This window comes from Oryctolagus cuniculus, chromosome 3 (assembly GCF_964237555.1).
Source record: "Oryctolagus cuniculus chromosome 3, mOryCun1.1, whole genome shotgun sequence".
In the NCBI taxonomy this organism is placed as follows: Eukaryota; Metazoa; Chordata; class Mammalia; order Lagomorpha; family Leporidae; genus Oryctolagus; species Oryctolagus cuniculus.
This window is the reverse complement of record NC_091434.1, coordinates 142,146,530-142,167,048: the sequence shown is the minus strand read 5'-3', so window position 1 is coordinate 142,167,048 and position 20,519 is coordinate 142,146,530. Positions and strand designations below refer to the sequence as shown.

Genomic DNA, 20,519 nt, shown 5'->3' with positions numbered 1-20,519 from the left:
GTTCTCAATGAGTAGTAATTTACTACCTCACAGGATGTAACCTGCCGCACTTTTGTCCTGCCCTAATTGTTAGGAAGTTATGTCATTGAGAAAAAAATCCCCACTTATTCCTGCCCATTGAAGTTTCAATCTGCGTAGAAGCAGCTGTGAATAACCCTACCCCCTTTTTGGAAGGCTGAGCTTTGATGTGATGTGTTTTTTGGAATGGCTGCCCAGCCTACTACTCATCTTTCAGTTTATTGCAGGGAAAAAATGAAACAGTAGCAAGGGTAAAGTTCAGATGCAGTAGACAAGGGTTCCACCTGAAGGCGAGTTTTGTCTTCAGATTCGCCAGTCACTGCTACTTTTTCAATGAAGCAACTCAGACTGTGCCTGCTCAGCTGCCCCAGTAAATGGTCCCAGATATTGAAAGAACCCTGGCTTCCGGTGGACAGGCCTGTACTGGAGTCATCATCATCATCATCATTACTGAAAGATCACTGTTCTCTTTGTCCCTCCTCCTCCTCACCCTGTCCCATTCCTAAACCATTTGCATAAATGGTAGAGTTAGTATCAAAATACAATGTACTAATGGGCCGGCGCCGTGGCTCACTAGACTAAATCCTCCACCTGCGGCGCTGGCATCTTGGGTTTTTTTTTTTGTTTTTTTGTTTTTTTGTTTTTTTTTTTTTTTTTGACAGGCAGAGTGGACAGTGAGAGAGAGAGAGACAGAGAGAAAGGTCTTCCTTTTTGCCGTTGGTTCACCCTCCAATGGCCTCCGCCGCTGGCGCACCATGCTGATCCGAAGCCAGGAGCCAGGTACTTATCCTGGTCTCCCATGGGGTGCAGGGCCCAAGCACTTGGGCCATCCTCCACTGCACTCCCTGGCCACAGCAGAGAGTTGGCCTGGAAGAGGGGCAACCGGGACAGAATCCGGCGCCCCGACCAGGACTAGAACCCGGTGTGCCGGCACCGCAAGGCAGAGGATTAGCCTAGTGAGCCGCGGCACCGGCGGCATCTTAGGTTCTAGTCCCGGTCAGGGCGCAGGATTCTTTCCTGGTTGCCCCTCTTCCAGTCCAGCTCTCTGCTGTGGCCCGGGAGGGCAGTGGAGGATGGCTCAAGTGCTTGTGCCCTGCACCCGCATGGGAGACCAGGAAGAAGCACCTGGCTCCTGGCTTCAGACCGAAGCAGCGCGCCGGCTGCAACGCACCGGCTGTAGCGTCCACTTAGGGGGTGAACCAACGGAAAAAGGAAGACCTTTCTCTCTGTCTCTCTCTCTCTCTCACTGTCTGACTCGCCTGTTAAAAAAAAAATTCTAAAAAAAAAAAAATCCAATGTACCCAACACCGACTCTTGGTATGACCCAGTGCATCTTGGCCTGAGATATTCCCAGATTGTGCAGCAAATTTAGCCTTTGGAATTTTCAGTTTTAATTTTTTTCAAAATTTTATATACTTTATTTCTTTTTTTAAACCTTTTTTCTTTTTCTTTTTTTCTTAAAAGATTTATTTATTTTAAGGGCAGAGTTATAGAGACAGGGAGAGGTAGCTTCCATCCACTGGTTTACTCCCCAAACTGCCACAACAACCAGGGCTGGGCCAGGCTGAAGCCAGGAGCTTCTTCCAGGTCTCCCATGGGGGTGCAGAGGCCCAGGCACTTGGGCCATCCTCCGCTGCTTTCCCAAGCATAGTAGCAGGGAGCTGGATCAGAATTGGAGCAGCTGGGACTCGAACTGACACCTATATGGGATGCTGGCATGCAGGCCAGGGCTTTCACCCGCTGTCCCGCAGTGCCGGCTCCTCAGGTTTAATCTGTTTTGGAATGGCTGTCCCGTCAGCCACACCTGCCCTCCGTGCAGTCACAGAAGCACCGGCCGAGCCTGCCTCTGCAGCACCTATTCCTTCCCCAGTTTTGCTTCTTCCGGAAGTGCATTCTGCCAGCCAGGGACGGCCTCTCTGCTGTTTGCTCCATGTTGTGATTCCACATCATTTCTTTTTTCTTTCTTATTTCAATGGGGCCTCAGGAGGGAGAAGATGTAAATATGCATAGTCAGTCAGCCAGCTTGAACCAGAAACATCAGCAACATGTAAGTGATGAGACACGCATACTCCTATTAAGGAACTATGGAGAACAGAAGTAAAAAAAAATCTATAATGCTACCACACTAACCCAAATCTATGCATAAATTTATTTTTCAAAGAATCATTTTATTTATTTGAAAGAGTCACAGAGAGAAGCAGAGCCAGAGAGAGAGAGAGAGAGAGAGAGAGAGTCTTCCATTCCGCTGTTCACTCCCCAGATGACTGCAACAGTCAGAGCTGAGCTGATCCGAAGCCAGGAGCCAGGAGCCAGGAGCCAGGAGCCTCCTCCAGGTCTCCCACGTGGGTGCAGGAGCCCAAGGACTTGGGCCATCCCCTACCGCCCTCCCAGGCCACAGCAGAGGACTGGATTGGAAGAGGAGCAGCCAGAACTTGAACTGGCGCCCATATGGGATGCCAGCACTGCAGGCTGGGGCCTCAACTCGCTGTGCCACAGCACTGGCCCCCATAAATTTATTTATACATTTTTCAATTCATTCAATTTACCAGACATTCATGAAATCTCTATTATAGGAGCCAGTGCTATGATTCAGTGGGTTAAGCTGCTTACTGTGACATTGGCATCCCCTATGAGCACCGGTTCAAGTCCCAGCTGATCCACTTCTGATCCAGCTCCCTGCTAATGTGTGAGAAGGCAGCAGAATGTGGCCCAAGTGCATGGGCCGCTGCACCCACGTGGGAGACCCGAATGGACTAACAGGTTCCTAGCCTTGGCATGATACAGCCCCAGCACTTGTGTCCTTTTAGGGAATGAACCAACAGATGGAAGATATCTCTCTCTTTCTCTCCCATTCTCCCTGGCACTCTGCCTTTCAAATAAAATAAACCTTTCTTTTTTAGTATTTACTCCTCACATACAGAAGGAGAATTTTTTTTTTAAGATGTATTTGAGAGGCAGTTTCAGAGAGGGAGAGAGCTCTTCTATCTGCTGGTTCACTCCACCATATGGCTGAAATGGCCAGGCCAAAACCAGGAGCCAGGAGCTTCATCCAAGTCTCCCACATAGGTTCAGGGGCCAAGCACTTGGTCTCCTCTACTGCTTCCCCAGGTACACCAGCAGGGAGTTGGATCTGAAGTGGAGTAGCCAGGACTTGAACCAGCATCCATATGGGATGCCAGCGCTGTAGGCAGTGGCTTAACCCTTCTGTGCAACAGCACCTGCCCCGGATAAAATACATCTTAAATGGCCCAAGTGCTTGGGTCCCCTGCACCCACATGGGAGACCCAGAAGAAGCTTCTGGCTCCTGGCTTCAGCATGGCCTAGCCCTAGCCATTGCAGTCATTTGGGGAGTGAGCCAGTGGATGGAAGATCTCTCTTTGTCTCTTCCTCTCTGTCTCTGTCTCTGTCTCTCTCTCTCTCTCTGTAACCATGCCTTTCAAATAAAAATAAATTGGGGCCGGCATTGTGGTACAAAGGATTAAACCACTGTGGCAGCTCCGGCATCCATATGGGCACTGGTTGAAGTCCTGGCTGCTCCACTTTCAGTCCAGCTACCTGCTAATGCACCTGGGAAAGCAGTGGAAGATGGCCCAAGTGCTTGGGCCCCTGCACTCACATGGGAAACCTGGAAGAAGCTCCTGGCTTCTGGCTTTGGCCTAGCTCCCAATCCTGGCTATTTGGGGAATGAACCAGTAGATGGAATCTCTCTCTCTTTTTCTCTCTCTGCCTCTGCCTCTCTGTAATGCTGCCTTTCTGATAAGTAGATAAATCTTTTAAAAAAAAATAAAAATTAAACACTAATAATATTTTGGTATTTTGTCATTGGATCCTAATGTTACAGTTCTTTACAAATATATATATTGCAATCCCACAGTCTGGTCAGTCTTACTGCCTGTATTGTATAACCTGCAACAGAGTGGGGCCAAGTGGTGTATTCTGGATTCTTACCCATCTCTAATAAGACTTGTGTTATTTCTAGCTGGCGGCTGGAGTGGGCATGCTCTGTAAGTCACATAACCCTGTCTGTTCCTTCTCTGTTTCACAGAGCCTGTCTAAGCTATCCTGTTTTCCACCTCACAGCTGGGTCAGCCGTGGGGAAGTAGACACTCATCACTGCCTCTAGTCACCATCGGGGTGCCGATAGAACCCATTGCTGCCAACATGGAGGCCAATGGAGGCCAAGGCAGAGTGAGCATCTGTCCCGGAAGGGGAGCCTTGAACCCCAGCCTAAACTTCAGTCCCGTATGATTCAGCCTGAACAGCAGTTGACATTGGTGTGTTTCATGAGGTCATGAGCCAGTGACACTGTGGATAGTTTCTGCTCTCCTAACTCAGTTCTGCCTTCATTCCATATAATCCTTTTATTTTCTCCTCCCAGAATCTTGATTTCTGCAAAAGACTGCTCAGTTTCTTCCCCAACGCCAGCCACGTCTCCTGGAGAAAAAGTGAGGGCCTAGTCCATTTGATCTCTTCCTGTGTTTTACAAAACTTTGCAGCTTCACATGTCCATTCGAGGTCTATAGCTTTTATCCCTTACCTGGTTTCTGCTCTCTTTGTGGTTAGAGACATGTTTTATCATAGCCACATCAGACCCCAGTCCATTCTTTATGAGCCAGTGGTTTTAGTCCATTCAGAGTTGTGCAACCATCACCACAAGCTAACTTTGAACATTTTCATCTCACTGGAAAGAAAGCACAAGCCCGTTAGCAGTCCCTCCCCCAGCCCCTGCTCCCCCGCCAGCTCTCTGTATGCACAGTCACCAGTCAATTCTCCATCTCCATAGAGGAATGGTTCCTGCTGGTGGTGGAGAGGAGGGCTGCAGAGGGGGAGCCAGGCTTCTACTGCCAACCTCTGCTTGTCTGCCAGCCCCAAAATCAGAAAGTTAAAGTGACCTCATCTCTTTGAAGACTAGTTTTCTCCCGAAGACACCCATCTGATTTCCAGGAGCTGTTCACATATTTCATCCCTGAACACAGATATATCTAAATGGGATCTTGTTTCTTTTATTTTTTAAGATGCATTTATGGGGCTGGTGTTGTGGTGCAGTGGATTAAGGCCCCAGCCTGCAGTACTGGCATCCCATATGGGCACTGGTTCGAGTCCCAGCTGCTCCACTTCCAATCCAGCTCTCTGCTATGGCCTGGGAAAGCAGTAGAAGATGGCCCAGGTCTTTGGGCCCTTGTACCCGCATGGGGGTCCCGGAGGAAGCTCTTGGCTCTTGGCTTTGGGTCAGCTCAGTTCTGGCCGTTGCGGTCATTTGGGGAATGAACCAGTGGATGGAAGACCTCTCTCTCTGGCTCTACCTCTCTCTGTAACTCTGTTTCAAATAGATAAAGGAAATCTTTTTTAAAAAAAGTTGCGTTTCTTTTTTCTTTTCTTTTTTTTTTTTTTTTTTTTTTTTTTTTTTTTTTGACAGGCAGAGTGGACAGTGAGAGAGAGAGAGAGACAGAGAGAAAGGTCTTCCTTTGCCGTTGGTTCACCCTCCAATGGCTGCCGCGGCCAACACACCGCACTGATCCGAAGGCAGGTGTCAGGTGCTTCCTCCTGGTCTCCCATGGGGTGCAGGGCCCAAGCGCTTGAGCCATCCTCCTCTGCACTCCCGGGCCACAGCAGAGAGCTGGACTGGAAGAGGGGCAACCAGGACAGAATCCGGGACTAGAACCCCATGTGCCAGCGCCACAGGCGGAGGTTGGCCTAGTGAGCCGCGGCACCGGCCTGCATTTATTTCTTTTTTTTTTTTTCTTTTTTTTTTTTTTTTTAACTTTTATTTAATGAATATACGTTTCCAAAGTACGAATAATGGATTACTATGGCTTCCCCCCCATACCGTCCCTCCCACCCACAACCCTCCCCTTTCCCACTCCCTCTCCCCTTCCATTCACATCAAGATTCATTTTCGATTATCTTAATATACAGAAGATCAGCTTAGTATACATTAAGTAAGGATTTCAACAGTTTGCTCCCACACAGAAACATAAAGTGAAAAATAATAGATGATTTTTTTTAATGATGATGAAATCAGATCAGACCTATTGTCATGTTTAATCCCAGTGAGAGTCAAGTTGGGAGTTGATAGTTTCTTTTCTTTTCTTTTTTTTTTTTTTTTTTTTTTTTTTTTTACAGAGGATCAGTTTAGTATGCATTAAGTAAAGATTTCAACAGTTTGCACCCCCATAGAAACACAAAGTGAAATATATTATTTGAGTACTCGTTATAGCATTAAATCTCAATGCACAGCACATTAAGGACAGAGATCCTACATGAGGAGTAAGTGCACAGTGACTCCTGTTGTTGACTTTACCAATTGACACTCCTGTCTATGGCATCAGTAATCTCCCTATGCTCCAGTCATGAGTTTCCAAGGCTATGGAAGCCCCTTGAGTTCTCCGACTCTTATCTTGTTTAGACAAGGTCATAGTCAAAGTGGAGGTTCTCTCCTCCCTTCAGAGAAAGGTACCTCCTTCTTTGAAGACCTGTTCTTTCCACTGAGATCTCACTCACAGAGATCTTTTGCCAGAGTGTCTTGGCTTTCCATGCCTGAACCTGCATTTATTTCTTAGAAAGGCAGAGTTACAGAAAGAGAAGGGGGGAGAGAGAGAGAAAAAAAAAAGAGCTATCTTTCATCCTCTGGTTCACTCTCCAAATGTCTACAATGCTCAGGACTGGGCCAGGCTGAAGCACTTGGGTCATCTTCTACTGCTTTCTCAGGTGCAATAGCAGGGAGCTGGATGGAAATGGAGCAGCTGGGACTCCAAAGGGTGGCCCTATGGGATGCCGGTGCTGTAGGCAATGGCTTTACCCGCAATGCTACAACCTTAGCCCCAATTTCATCTTGTTTCATAACTAATCTTATGAGTGAGTCACCCTAGCTCACACACACAAAACCTGCTTTGCCTGGGATTGTATTTCAAAACCTTCTTGTCCAAATTGACTATGAAAGAGCCATGCCTCAAACACTTTCTCCTAATGCCCTAATTGCTTGGATTTCCAGAGCAGGCTACCATGCCTGGGGCTTGCATGTGTAGTTGAGACATCGAGAATACCAGATAATGGTGAAGGGTAGGAGACACTAGGATAAATGGTAGGGGATGACTTGGAGAAACACTCTTTCTACCGTGTGCACTGCCAGAATCCAACATGGAGAGAAAAAGAGGGGTGATGGGTGAGGTTGGGAAGACTGTTAGCTAAGGGTGCTTTTCCAACCAGAGTACCTTGGCCTGCCCGGCTTTCTAGCCCCTGGAGCCTGGTGCTTCATGAAGTCTAAGCTCTCCGTGGCCACCACTGGCTGTGGGGCGAGCCCTGCTCAGCAAACTCAGCTGAAGGTTCTGAATTCTTGTTGCCCTGAGGAGACAACTGGACGGCTTCCCCCTGGCAGAAGTGCCCAGGAAACCATGGGATCCCTGCAGGGTTAGGAAATCAGGACCCAAAGCACAGGTGGTGGGAAAAGAGAAAGACAAGTCAAGCGGCAGTGGCGTGGTGACTCTCCCCACGCTCTGCCTCCTCTTCCCTAATTGTGGTCTCCCCCAGTCCTGCTGCCCTATCTCTGTCGGGCACCAGCCTCCTCCTTAGTTTGCTCCTTCCCACCCAGCCTCCTTCTTCTTCTCTCGAATCAGTGCCCTTCTGGGCTTCCCTTGTTGTCCTACCATGTACTAAAGACGCACAAGAAGGTAGTTACAGCTTCAAGAAAGCAGCATGGGGCCCAGCATTGTGACACAGTGGTGACACAGAAGCTACCACCTTCGAGGCTGTATACTATTTTTGAGTGCTGGTTCACTTCCCGGCTGTTCCACTTCTGATCCACCTGCCTGCTAATGCACCTGGGAAAGCAGCAGAAGATGGCTCAAGTCCTTGGCCTCTGCCACCCACATGGGAGACCTGGGTGGAGTTCCTGGCTTCTGGCTTTGGCCGGGCCCAACCCTAGAGTGAACCAGCAGATGGAAGTGCGCACTCTCTTTTTCTGTGATTCTGCCTTTCAAATAAATAAATAAATCTTTCCTTTTTATTTTTCTCTCACAGAGAGAGAGATAAAGAGGAGAGTAATCTTCCATCTGCTGGTTCATTTTCCACGTGGTCATAAATAAATTTTCCAAAAAAAACCCAACATTCTTCATATGTGGTCTCATGATGTCTTACTTGTTAAATGCAGTCCATCAAGACTCTTTTCTAATTTCTTCTAACAATTTAAATATTAGTTAAAATATATTTCCTATTTCCATTTAATTATGTACAAAGTTGAACTTAATTATTTCAACGATAGTAGCCACAGAATTCAAAATTATGGCTATCAATTTCTGAAACGCTTTTTAACTTAAAGTTCTCAGAGTATTTAGTCTCTACTTCCATTGCAGTGTTTTGTTTGCTTAATCCCACGATTTAACAAACTAAGCCTCAGACTTGGGAGCCTGCTCTTCACAGACTTCCAGTTAAATGTCCATTATACCTGAATGTCCTGCATCTGACTGAACATGCCCAGCTCTTTAACAATTTCTCAAATACCCAGTTCCACAAGCCTTTAATCAGTTGCTGTCTCTGAACACCCTCCAGGTTTTTTTTCTCTTTATATGGTGCAGCATGTAAAACTAAATACAGTTTGTGCCAACGGAAGGCTGCCTGATGCCAAATAAAGCAAAAATAATGACTTCCCTCCTTATTCACACATACAGATGCTTTAACACGATCCCATAACGCATTTGTCTCTGCTTTCAACATGCGTAAAACTCAGCCAACTTAATACCAAGCATAATTGTTGGCTGTCACTTGATTTTGTTTGATCTATAGCTGTCTTAGCAGGATTTCTACCTGTTTGTGGCAAATCAGTAGCATAGTAAAATCCATAAAAGTTAAATCCATAAGAGTTTCTTTCACATGTTTTTTTCCCTTGAAATATTGTTCTGTGGATAATTGGTGTAAATGTGAATTTGGCGCTTTGGTCTCCACAGCTAAGGCTTGAATGATCCGGAGTACTTTTGTGGTGCGAACTGGCAAGACGGATGTATCTGGAGAGACAAACAGAAGTTGCTGAAAACCGTGGAAGAAGCAGGCTGCCTTCGTGTTCTTCTGAGCTCTTTGGTTGAACCAGTGGAAACCAATTGCAGCTCCCTTAAGTCCAGGAGAATTTGTTGGGGAAAAAATGGGATTTTCATTAGTCTGTTGAAGCATGCTCAGGAACTAGCAGACGCCAAGAATGTGATCTGTGGAGTGAGGATCTCAGCCACGATCTGAAGAAGTGTTTCGTCCACTCGTTGGACCCATGCCTATTTTGCCTCTTCCTCAGTCATTCCGAGTTCTAAGCCCCAGACACTGGGATTCTTTTTTTTAATATTTATTTATTTTTTTTTAATATTATTATTTTTTTTTTACAGGCAGAGTAGACAGTGAGAGAGAGAGAGAGAAAGGTCTTCCTTTTCCGTTGGTTCACTCCCCAATGGCCGCTGCAGCCGGCGCACCACCAGGACAGAATCTGGTGCCCTGACCGGGATTAGAACCTGGTATGCCAGTGCTGCAGGCGGAGGATTAGCCTAGTGAGCCGTGGTGCCGGCCGTATTTATTTATTTGAAAGGCAGAGTTAGAGAGAGAGAGAGGGGTCTTCCATCCACCGGTTCACTCCCTAAATGGCCGCAACTGCTGGAGCTGAGTCAATCCGAAGCCAGGAGCCAGGAGCTTCTTCTGGGTCTCCCATGTGAGTGCAGGGGCCCAAGCACTTGGGCCATTTCCTACTGCTTTCCCAGGCCTTAGCAGAGAGCTGGATGGGAAGTGGAGCAGCTGGAACTTGAACCGGTCCCCATGTAGGATGCTAACACTTTAGGTGTCAGCTTTACCCCCTACACCACAGTGCTAGCCCCCAGACACTAGAGATTCCAAGAGGATGACACAAGTAGTGCCCTTGAAGATATTTTAGTCTAGGAAGGATTGTGATCACAATAATGAGATCTAAACTCTATCATTAAATGGATGCAGGAAAGGGAAAATGTGCTAAAAGTCAACTTTCCAGTTGTCTCATAGGTACAGAGAAAACATTCTCGAATAACTCTCACTCCATCCATGCTTGCTGATGAAGTGCAGTTAGTCCAGCTTTTACAACCCCTCATTAATTCACCTTCTCCACTCAGATCCCATGATCTGCCCAATCTGGTACATGGCAAATTGGAAATCACCACTCCTAGAGATACAAGGCATGGCTTTACCAACACCCTAAGCCGGGAATGAGAAACCTTTTTCCTGCCAAGGGCTTTTTGGATATTTATAACATCATTTGCAGGCCACATAAATTTATCAACTTAAAAAGTAGCCTGCTCTCAGCATAGTGGATAAAGCCACTGCCTGTAATGACCGCATCCCATATGGGCTCCAGTTCTTATCCCAACTGCTCCACTTCCAATCCAGCTCACTGCTAATGCACCTGGGAAAGCAGCAGAGGATGACCCAAGTGGTTGGGCCCCTGCACCCATGAGAGCTGGAAGAAGTTCCTGGCCCCTGGCTTTGGCCTGCCCCAACCATGGCCATTTGGGGAGTGAACCAGAGAATGGAAGACCTCTCTCTCTCTCTCTCTGCCTCTGCCTCTCTACAACTCTGCCTTTCAAATAAATAAATTTAAAAAACAAACAAAAAAATCAAGTTGTGCATGGACAACCAACGAAAAATGAAAAAGGCCTCAAATAAAGGAAAACCCCTCTCCAAGGAAACATTTCCAACAGTGAAAAAAACCATCCACAAAGGATAAAGCCTATGCAAAGGAAAAAAATCCAATCAAGAAAAAGCTTTGATCACAAAAAAAAAAAAAAAAAAAAATCCCCATCAACAAGGTTAGGCCTACTGTTTCCTCCAGGAGCCCTGTTGAATATTCAAAAGGGGGCAGAGTTACTGGTAGGGCTTGAACACTGCCCATTTCAATGCCCAATTAAGGAAATAGCAAAAGTGTCCTGGTCTCAGGTGCATGATGGGAGTGGTAGCCCCCGCATAGTAATTTTATTATAATGACCTAAAGGTCATGGGTGTGGGGGAAGACACATCCTGCATGTTAACAACATGGTAGAACTTGTGGTTCCCCTGATGCATGGGAGCTGGGCCTGCACTGTCCACAGAAGCCGAGGGAGCCTGGAAGGTGCACAGAAGGGAGACCTGTCTGTGGGCTGGGCCAGGCTGTCATGGGGTACGCTGCAGCTGTTGTGTAGTGGGCCAGCAGTGGCCTAGGAAAATGCAGTCATCTGGAGCTGTCAATCATGGACCTGCACATTGGGCGATGAGCTGTCAACGGCCTGGGGTTGTCCATTACAGACCTGCACCACTGGGCAGTGTGGCTGGGTGTCGCTCCCCCTCTTCGTGGAGGAACGACACAGGACCCTGTGCTGTTCTTTTGTCTGCTCGGCCCTCCCCGGGTTTGCTGCTGGTTCTTCCCGGGTTGGCTACCGTCCCTCCACCTCCGTGGAGGGGCGGGCCCCCTGCCACTTTCCCCACTTCTGCAGGGGAGTGGCACACCGCCGGCCGGCTCTCTCGGGGGCTGCACAGGTGTTCCTTCAGATAGATGTTCCTGGTGCATGTTGTCTCTCTCCTCCTTTATAGTCCTCTTCCACCAATCCCAACTCTGCTACCCACACGCCGAGTACGCTGCTCTCCTCCAATCAGGAGTAGGTCCTACAGTTTATTGGTTGAACTGGAGGCAGCTGTGTAGAAGCTGTTTCCCTTCTCAGCGCCATATTGTGGGAAAGCAGATGCATAGAATAAGTCTTAATTCCAGTAACTTAGTCTAGTCCGAGTTGCTCCCCACAGCTGGGACTGTCCAACTCCAGCTCAGCTGGAGCAGTCATTAGCTCCTCCCCATAGCTTCCTACATTTCTATAACAATAGCAGCCAAAAAAGTGGAAACAAGGCAACTATCCATTGATAGATCAACGTGGTGTACCTGTGCAATGGAACATTACTAAATGTTATAAAGGAGTGGAGTTCTGACATACGCTACAACATGGAAGGATCTTGAAAACTACCATGCTAAGTGAAATATCAGTCAGACACAGAAGGACAACTGTATGACTCCACTTACATGGTGTACCTAGATGATTCAAAAATCTTAGAGACAGAAAGTAGATCTATCTACCCAGGCCTGTGGACAGGAAGGAAAATGGGGAGATAAGGTTTCTAATGGGTACAGAGTTTCAGTTTAGGATAATGAACCAATTCTGGCCATGGACAATGGTGATGGTGCCCCAGCAATGTGAATGATGCTGATAGGTAGATGGAACAATGCATTTTATGTTATGTATATTTTACCTAAATAAAAAAGGATATGTAATATAGCAGCAACTTTTATGATCCCAACATATCCATTCTTTTATCTTTTTGATCACAGACCCTCACTCCATTCCAAGTCACCAGCAAGCACATGACTGGTCAGCTGGAGACGTCTCCCAGCTTCCCTTGCAGTTCTTTGTGCCACTGGATTTTGTCCATAAAATGTGACTTGAAGTGACCGATGCAATTTCTGCTCCAATGAAATGGAAACTCCATTTCCTTACAAATGGAGTTGCTTTCTTGCCACACATTTGTGCCTTCCTCGTAGGCTGCACACATGGGACCAGTGAGTAGTGTCAGTCCACGTGGCTGAAGACACCTGGCACATTGGCCTTTAACTGAGATGGGGTTCCTATGTGGAGGCCGGTGAGACACTACACCTTGGTCCCTGGATGAACTCAAGGAGCAGAGTCTGTCTACCCTTACCAGACTCACTGTGGGAGAAACAGCTTAGCCTAAACATTAACTAGTACGGCAAACAGCGGATCAGCACTTGTGTGTTCAATAGTACAATCAGTTCTGTTTATGGACTCTCTGATGTAGTCCTCACACTAACCCTATGATCTAGAGGCTATCATGAATTCCATTCTATAATGAGGCACTTGAGCCACAGAGGGGTTTTAGTCTTTGGATGAAGGTATTGCAGCTGGGTCAGAACTAAGTTTAGGCTGGTGATTTCAGGAGCTACCTTTTATTGGTTTATTGCATCCCTCAAGAGAATTTGTGATGCTTTAGGTGTTGAAAGCAGAGGACTTCCTGTCCCACCAGTCAGTATTTTTCCATTTGTTCAGTTTCATGTCCAGTGCCTATGTAGGAAATATGAATTCACAGAGTTGTTGATTATTTAACTTGCTTATGATTTTGCATTAAAGAATGAGTCTGGAACCACTATAATCCAAAAGCTGTACCTATGAAATTTATATTTATTAAATGAAAGCTTCCTAAAAAAAAAAAAAAAAAACTAAAAAAAATCAGTCTGAGAGAGTTTTTTTCACACATTTCACATGTGGCAAGTTCAGTAAAATTTCCCAAGTAATTTTGGAGACTAACAGGGAGTATTTTGACTTTTGTTTTTACCAAAGTAAAAACAATGAGAAAAAAAATTCCTTCCTACCATTCACAAAGGGGACATTTTAGCACCAAAATAAGTAGGAAAGTCTTAAAGACAGAATAAAATGGAAGCTTAATCATATTGAATAAACTTAACTTTATGAAAGTGTCACTCACTCCGTGCTTTGCATTTTTCCCAGTGACTGGGAGACGCCTCACCTAGAGAAACCCCACTCCAAGGAAGAAGAAAGGGGTGCTTCCTGCCAGCCGCCTCCCATCAGAGGTCAGTTCTTGGATTTTACCACATTCCACCACCAGCAGGGAGCGCTGCTGACTTAGCTGGAAGAGGGTATTTTTCTACAGACTTGCTAACATCAGTCATCACGGAGCCATTTGAAAGTCCCATGGGAGCCTACACATGACACATATTTTTCTTTCTAAGATTTATTTACTTGAAAGGCAAAGTTACAGAGTGAGAAAAAGAGACAGAGAGAGAATGATCTTCCATCTGCTGGTTCACGGGCTGGGCCAGGCCAAAGCCAGGAGCTAGAAGCTTCATCTAGGGTCTCCTTCATGGGTAGCGGGGACCCAAGCGCAAGGACCACCCTCCACTCTTTTCCCAGGCCATTAGCAGGAAGCTGGGTCAGAAGTGGAACAGCCGGGACTTGAACTGGCACTTACAGAGGATGCTGACGCTGCAGGCATTGACTTATTCCACTGTGCCATAGCGCTGGTTCCTTGACACATTTCTTTAGTGAGAGGGTAGCACTGGTTGTACCAAGATTTTTGTACACCTAACTTCCCATAGCTTATTTCATATTTTTGACATAAATATTACCTTATTTTCTTGCATACTGCCATTTCACTTATTTTCTCCAGATACCTATGTTTAGTATAAAATACAAGGCAGGTGTTATAGTGCAGCAGGTTAAGCCACAGCCTGGGACACCTGCACCCCATACCGGAGTCCCGGCTACTCTGCTTCGGATCCAGCTTCCTGTTGTTGCACTCTTACCTGGGACCTGGCGCCTACATAGGAGACCTGGATGGAATTCAGCCTGGCTTCAGCCTGGCCCAGCTCTGCCTATTGCAGATATTTGGGGGAATGAACCAGCAGATGGAAGATCCAACTCTTTCTCTGTTTCTCCCCCTCTCTCTGTCACTCTGCCATTCAAATAAACAAATAAAGTTTTTTTAAATTGCATTTTCAAACAAAATACCAGGTGATTATATGGTTTTAAAATCTCTAATCTCCAGGTCCCGAGGTCCCCACCTCGGTAGGCTGCTTTGTAACCAAAAGGAAAGCTAACAGATTCTTTTTTATTTTTAATTTTTTGATAGGCAGAGTGGACAGTGAGAGAGAGACAGAGAGAAAGGTCTTCCTTTTTTCATTGGTTCGCCACCCAATGGCCGCTGTGGCCCGCGCTCTGTGGCCAGCGCACCACGCTGATCCAAAACCAGGAGCCAGGTGCTTCTCCTGGTCTCCCATGTGAGTGCAGGGCCCAAGCACTTGGGCCATCCTCCACTGCACTCCCGGGCCACAGCAGAGAGTTGGCCTGGAAGAGGAGCAACTGGAACAGAATCCGGTGCCCCGACCGGGACTAGAACCCTGGGTGCCGGCGCCGCAGGCGGAGGATTAGCCTAGTGAGCCGCGGCGCTGGCCAAAGCTAACAGATTTGAAATTACTCTTTATATTACCTCAGATGCAGGCACCATAGAAGAAGGATTTGTCTCTCATTCTCATGTAGAGACAAAATACTGTTAAAATTCTCCAAATATCTGACATGTATCAGGGTCTTCAAAAACCTCCTGGAAAAATGCCTATTAGGAAAAAACTATGGATGGATTTCAAAAAAAGTTTTGCACCAAAATAAAGTCATCATTTGACTTCATTTTCCATGCACTTTGAAAGGTACCCTCTTAGGTTAGCAAAGTGGACTTGTGCTAAATATAGAAATGCCCTTCCAGGCCAAGGAAACATCAAGGAAAACGGTCACCTTCCAAACGTGCTTTCAAGGAGCAGGCATGTAGTGGTTAAGACACCCTGCCCATGTCTCACGTGAGAATACTTGACTTTGACCCCAGTTCTTGACCCTGACGCAAGCCTCCTAATAATGCAAACCCTGGGAGGCAGTAGTGATGGTACGAGTAATAGGACTGCTACCACCAACGTGGGAGGCCTGGATTGGTTTCCTCTGGCTCCTGGCTCCAGGCCCAACCCTTGTTGGCATTTGGGGAGTGAATCAGCAGCTGGGAGCTCTCTTGCTTTCTCTATTTCTCTCTTTGTCCCTCTTTCTGCTTTTCAAATAAGTCAAATTAATTTTAAAAATTTTGGGGGGCTGGCACTGTGGCATAGCAGGTAAAGCTGCTGCCTGCAGTGCTGGCATCCCATATGGGCGGTGGTTCGAGTCCCGGCTGCTCCACTTCCAATCCAGCTCTTTGCTGTGACCTGAGAATGCAGTGGAAGATGGCCCAAGCCTTTGGGCCCCTGCACCCACGTGGGAGACCCGGAAGAAGCTCCTGGCTCCTGGCTTTGGATCGGCACAGCTTCGGCCGTTGCAGCCAGTTGGGGAGTGAACCAGCGGATAGAAGACCTCTCTCTCTCTCTCTCTCTCTCTCTCTCTGCCTCCTTCTCTCTGTGTGTAACTCCATTTTTTTTTTTTTTTTTTGACAGGCAGAGTGGACAGTGAGAGAGAGACAGAGAGAAAGGTCTTCCTTTGCCGTTGGTTCACCCTCCAATGGCCGCTGCGGCTGGCGCGCTGCGGCCGGCGCACCGCGCTGATCCGATGGCAGGAGCCAGGTGCTTTTCCTGGTCTCCCATGGGGTGCAGGGCCCAAGCACCTGGGCCATCCTCCACTGCACTCCCGGGCCACAGCAGAGAGCTGGCCTGGAAGAGGGGCAACCGGGACAGAATCCGGCGCCCCGACCGGGACTAGAACCTGGTGTGCCGGCGCCGCTAGGCGGAGGATTAGCCTAGTGAGCCGCGGCGCCGGCCTTCCAATTTTCAAATAAATAAATCTTTAAAAAATTTTTTAAAGATTTATTTTTTTGGAAAGCAGGGGTACAGATAGAAAGAGAGATCCTCTATCTGCTGGTTCACTCCCCAAATAATCACAATGGTTGGGACAGGCCAAAGCCAAGAACCAGGAGCTTCTTCCAGGTCTCCCATATGGGTTCAGGGGCCCAAGGACTTGGGCCATCCTCCACTGCTTTCCCAGGCCACAGCAGAGAGCTGGACTGGAAGTGGAGCAGTCAGGACTTGAACTGGCACCCATATGGATAAGATGCTATGCCACAGCGCCTCCAGTACCAAATTAAATATTTTTAAAAGGTAATTTAAACATTCCAACATACTTACATTCCTTAGGTATTATCAGGCAGATAATTTAATGTGAGTAACCTGGGGAGGAGCCACAGACCTCCAGGGGTGAAACTAAGGACCCAGCTCTCCACTAGGACCCACCCAAGACCACCCATTTTGTGGTGGTTAAAGTGTCCTGATAAAATGGGAGCTCAGCCAAACCAGAAAAGCCTAGGGTATACCCACATGTGTAGAGACCCCCAAGGTATACAGCTCCCAGATGTCAATCAAAAATGTCCATCATGGGCTGGCGCCGCGGCTTAATAGGCTAATCCTCCGCCTGTGGTGCCGGCACTGGGGTTCTAGTCCCGGTCTGGGCGCCGGATTCTGTCCCGGTTGCCCCTCTTCCAGGCCAGCTCTCTGCTGTGGCCCGGGAGTGCAGTGGAGGATGGCCCAGGTGCTTGGGCCCTGCATCTGCATGGGAGACCAGGAGAAGCACCTGGCTCCTGCCTTCGGATCAGTGTGGTAGTGTGCCGGCCGCAGTGCGGCGGCCACAGCGGCCATTGAGGGGGCAAACCAATGGAAAAGGAAGACCTTTCTCTCTGTCTCTCTCTCTCACTGTCCACTCTGCCTGTCAAAAAATAAATAAATAAATATATAAAAAAGTCCACCATGAGCCACACGGGCACATCCCCAACCAACGCCCCTCATGCTTCAAGGGTAAAAGCCCCAAACCAGGAAGAAAGGTGTCGTGTGCTCTCTTGCCTGGCCCAGTCCACCTTTGGAACGTACTTTAATGCACTTTGCTTGACTATCCCTGTTTTCGTCTCTGCACAGTAACTCATTACTCAGTGGAAAGGAATGGAGGCAAGCCGGCCACCAGTGGTGACAAATCCCGTCTGTGGGCACGAAAGCGGGATCCTACACACAGTCATGAGTCACATTCCACTGGCTTTCGCTGCTGCTGGCACACAGACCCCTGGCAGGTGGAAAACTCTGGAAAACATTCCTGCGGCCGCCACCAGCTGGCTGTGCTGCCTCTGTCCAGCAAGAGGTTGTGTGGGGCGGGAGGTGGCTGCGTTGCGGTGCAGTGGGGAAAGCCGCCAAGTACTTGCACCACCAGCATCCTATATCTGAGAGCCATTTCCAGTCCTGGCTGCGCCGCTTCTGATCCAGCTCCCTACTAATGCACCTAGGAAAGCAGTACAAGGTGGTCCAAGTGCTTGGGTCCCTGCCACCCACATGGGGGACCTGGGTGGAATTCGTGGCTTCTGGCTTCAGCCTGGCCCAGCCCCGGCTGTTGAGAACATTTGGGAAGTGAAAGAGCAGATGGGAGATCTCCCTCTCTTTTCTGTAGCTCTGCCTTTCAGACAAATTGTTTTGGGGTTGGCATTGTGGCATAGCAGGTAAAGCCACAGACTGCAATGCCAGTATCCCACATAGCTGCCAGTGCAAGTCCCAGTTGCCCCGCTTCCCATTCAGCTCCCTGCTAATGGCCTGGGAAAAGTGCCATAAGATGGCCCAAGTGTTTGGCCCCCAACACCCTATATCGGAGACCAGGATGAAGCTGCCTGGCTCAGCCCCAGCCTTTGCAGTCATCTGGGGAGTAAACCAGCAGATGGAAAATCTCTCTCTCGGTCTCTTCCTCTTTTCCTGCAACTCTGACTTTCAAATAGATAAATACATCTTAAGTAAATAAATTGCAAACCAGCCTAAAATTAGCACATTGAATTGATGTTATGATGCAGCTCTCACAGGACTTCTGAGGTCATTTGTTTCTCCAATAGATAATAGCTCAGACCCAGACTTATCTGGGAACCCAAGGCCTTGGACAGAAAGTAACTACCACCTCCAGGTACCCCCCAGACTGACTGAAGCCCACTCTTCCATCATGAGGAACATGATATCACCAACCAATCAAGGAAAGCCATGAGCACCGCAGACTAACCAGGAACTTGGACATGAGCTGAACACATACCTCTGCCTCAGCTTTAGTCTGTAAGAACATTCACCCCTAAACCATTAGGGGTGATCCATAATGCCCTGGCTCCTTGCTCCGTGCATTGCAAGAAGGGATCCATTTCTTCAGTCTCCCCAGAATCAGTGATCAGCTGCGTGTGCATTGCGCAAGCAGATCCAGTGTCAGAGGCTGTATGACAACTCATCCATGCAGTTCTAGGGGGGTGCTGTATGCCAGTGTTGGCTGAGTTCCAGTGGGCAATACAGCATAGGATTAAACTGACTTCCAAAACCAGGCTAAGTGTCTTAACTTTGATGAGTAAAACAGTCATCACCTTCATATTAAATATGCAGAAAATTTTCCTTGGAATCAAGCACTTACATTCACTCATTCCTTTAATAAACTCTTTGTGGAGCACTGGCATGTGCCACCTTGTGTTCTATTTACATGTTGGGGACAAGCGACAGAGTTCTTGTCCTCCTGGAAAAAAAACAATCAATATGCTATGGGAGAACTGTGCAGGAAGTTGAATAAAAATGGGTGAGCTGGGAACAGCCCTGTGGTGTAGTGGGTTAAGGCGCTGCCTTGGTGCCGGCATCCCATATGGGCACTGGCTCAAGACCTGGCTGCTCCACTTCTGATCCAGCTCCCTGGGAAAGCAGGAGAATGGCCCGAGTCCTTGTCCCTTACACTCACATGGGAGACCCAGAAGAAGCTCCTGATCCTTCTGGCTTCGGTCTGCCTAGGTCTGGCTGTTGTAGCCATTTGAGGGGTGAACCAGCAGATGGAAGATCCCTCTCTCTCTCTCTCTCTGTAACTCTGCCTTTCAAATCAAATAAATAAATCTTAAAAAAAAAAAAAAGATAAACAAATCCAGGGCTGGTGCTGTGGCATAATGGGTAAAGCCGCCACCTGCAGTGCTGGCATCCCATATGGGTGCTGGTTCAAGTCCCGGCTGCTCCACTTCTGATCCAGCTCTCTGCTAGGGCCTGAGAAAGCAGTGGAAGATGGCCCAAGCCCTTGGGCCCCTGCACCTGCGTGGGAGACCTAGCGGAAGCTCCTTGCTCTTGGCTTTGGATCGGCTCATTTCAGCCGTTGGGCCATTTGGGGATTGAACCAGTGGATAGAAGATTTCTCGGGCTGGCGCTGTGGCTAACTTGGTTAATCCTCCGCCTGTGGTGCCTGGCTTCGGATTGGCAAAGCTGAATGGACTGGCGGCCATTTGGGGAGTGAACCAATGGAAGGAAGACCTTTCTCTCTGTCTCTCTCTCTCATTGTCTATAACTCTACCTGCCAAATAAATAAATAATAAAATAAAAATAAAAATAAAGACTTCTCTCTCTGTCTCTTTGTATTTCTCTCTTTCTGCCTCTGCCTCTCTGTAACTCTGCCTTTCAAATAAATAAATCTTAAAAAAAAAAAAAAAAACAGAAATAGGTGAGCTGAAATTCTTGCCAGCCTTGCATTGTAACTTTTGCCCTTCACCTGTCAATCTGACAAGCCTACATTCCCAGGATACACCTGTGTCTCATCCAGAACCAGGAAGGAGATATCCTGATGATCATATAGATAAACTCCACGTGGAGGTGCCATAAAACTTCCAGAAAGCTTCGTGCCTACTAAGACTCCACCCTATTTATTTATCCAATTAAGGAGCAACTCCTACCTTATAAAAGAAACAGTGGGGGCGAGGCTCTGTTTTGCCTTTGACCATGCTTGGGAGTCTCTCCGGCTTCCCGTCTCTCATGGACACCTGTCTGGCTCACTCCTGATGGGTCCCTCTCCCTGTGGGGTGGCCCATACTCACACGTGGGTACATGAATCCTGCTCTCACTCGTGCACTGTATATGGGTGCCTCGGCTCTGAATTCTTATCACTGTGAAGGCGAGAACCTGGCGTGCAGAT

General features: G+C 47.7%; 1 long non-coding RNA gene across 3 annotated transcripts in view; it reads left to right on the top strand.

Moving 5' to 3' along the window:
• The window catches only part of LOC103348689 (uncharacterized), an 85,261-nt gene that overhangs the window by 34,203 nt on the left and 30,539 nt on the right, over positions 1–20,519 (top strand). For 2 of the 3 annotated variants that reach the window (XR_011387397.1, XR_011387395.1), the window contains exon 3: positions 13,554–13,636. This is a non-coding gene — a long non-coding RNA (uncharacterized lncRNA). Of the gene's footprint in view, positions 1–8,957; positions 10,821–13,553; positions 13,637–20,519 lie in introns of those variants that run through there. The other variant, XR_011387396.1, reaches the window with a different exon arrangement.